A 2,231-nucleotide genomic window follows, 5' to 3' on the forward strand; every position below is an offset into this window, starting at 1 on the left:
GGGAGAGAAGGAGGAGGAGAGGTGGCATTAGTCGTTGTGAAGTTATCCTCAGTCTGCGGGGTGGTGGAGAATTGGTCATGAGGGTTCTTGTCTTATTTGTGAAGGAAAACTGCAAAGTCGTCAGCCTGTGTAAGAGTCGATGGAGGCGGAGGTGGAGAGGATTAAGAAGAGAAGAGAAAGTTTTTGAGAGTGTCGAGAGTCACAACAGTTGTTAATTTTGTTGGGGTAGTATGAATGTTGTAGCAGTGAAGACATTTGCAGAGAAGAAGATGAGGAGAGACCTGATACACACTGAGGCAGTCGTTTCTTGATTATGCCATTTCCTCTCTGCAGCCCTGGTTAGAGCGATGTTCACGGGAGACATCGGACAGCAGGGGGCAGAGGGGTGGTGTCCGTTGTGCGTGCTGGTTAGATGACAGTGGGCCATAAGCATCAATTAGTTCTTCAGTGCTTTGGCAAGGGTAAACATTTGTTGCATGCAATAGTTAAGGACAATTTAAATATTGAGTAAAGTGAAAGTGCACAAAACTCCGTATTAGTTGTAAGTAGTATTTGTGGTGGGCGAGAAATCATGCGCCGCAGAAATTGATCAAAAGTTGTGTATTTTCGAGCCAAGCATGGTTAAAGAGTCAAAAATGCTAATTTCAATGCAAAATGTAAAAACAACAAAAAACCCACACTAATATCCCAGTGTTGCCTCCATTTTATGTAGTGCCTCTTAGCATGCTAACTAGATGGGAGATGGCAATCCTGAGGTCTTTAATATCTGTCCAATAAAATAAATGATTTTTCACTGATAAATGTAAAGTGTTTAACTTGTGTGTGTGTGTGATTACTTAGGCATATTAAATGAAATACTTTCCCTGAAATCCCTATTAGCAGTAAAATTTACACTTTAACAGAATTAAATGTCTAGAAATACTTTCTACTATAAAACCTTCACGTTAAACCCAAATTTCTCTAATAACTTACAAAAAGTATCCCGATTTATTAGAAAAGGAAGGTCCAGGAAATTAAAAATGTCATGGTCAAACTAACTTTGCCACACTTCCAAATGCATTTAAATTCACATTAAACACATAAGTGCCCAAGAAAATAAAATCGCCGGCAACAACCGAGTTTAACGTGAATACCCTCAAATGTTCTCAAATGATGCAGGCCTGAAGATAAGCTGACGGGGTACATTGTAGCACACACAATGGGCTTTTCATCACGCAGGCCAAACAAACAGGTGTGGTACCATTACTCAATGGGGAATGTAACCTCACGGCATGGATCAAGGCCGTCAACAGCAGAAGAAAGGACGAGAGGGATCACGATGAAGAGGAAGACGGTTAAAGAGAGACTTCACATGGTTGACGCGACTCAGCAAAGTCCATCACTCGATACGCTAGATCCGGCTCCGGGAAAGTCTTTGAGCTCGTCGGTCTAGATCTTCACACAGGCTAACTAATTAAGGTCGCTAGTTATCAGCAAAGTCCATGTAAAACACTAGCCACTAAATCAGCGGCTAACTCCAACTTATTTCTGTCATAACTGTGTGAGTTATCACCAAACAGATAAACAGAACTTCACCACTAATGTCTTGTGTATAGATGTTCGTGATGAACCACTGTCCTTTTCTGGTGCATTCATAACAGTAACTGTCTTTTCTCTCCGCCAAAACCAGGGGGGCAGGAGTTTCATATTTTATTGAAGCATCCCTGGGCGCCGCCATTGGCTAGCGGACCCCCACCTGCTGTTAGCATTCCATTGACTCCCATTCATTTTGGCGTCACTTTGACAGCGAATAACTGTACATCTGAAGCGTTTAAAGACTCCAATTGTACATTCATTATTTCTAAAGAATCACGAAAATGTATAAAAGGCCCCATTACCTTGTATCTTAGGTTATGGCCCCGTAGAAGCAGTTTTTGTAAAAATAGGCTAACGATTGCATCATAACCTGCAACTCTCTGTCGCACAGTAGAGAAATTTCCGTATGGACAGGAGGAGAAGCTCGCAGGCAATCTTTTACTGTCTATGAGGCAATGGGGGGGACGTGGAGGCATGAAGTCAAGGGAGAAGGCCACAGAGAGTCCATAAAGGCAACGGGACAAAATTATTCAACAACGTCTGCAAGATTTGGTGGGTGATTCAGATTTCTCTTGNGAAAATGAGTACTGAGGATTTTGAAGCTGCTCTTGCCAGTCGCAGGGCTTCAGTAACCGAAAGCAGGGCAGTCTCAGTTG

Source organism: Cyprinus carpio, chromosome B1, assembly GCF_018340385.1.
Source record: "Cyprinus carpio isolate SPL01 chromosome B1, ASM1834038v1, whole genome shotgun sequence".
NCBI classification, from domain to species: Eukaryota; Metazoa; Chordata; class Actinopteri; order Cypriniformes; family Cyprinidae; genus Cyprinus; species Cyprinus carpio.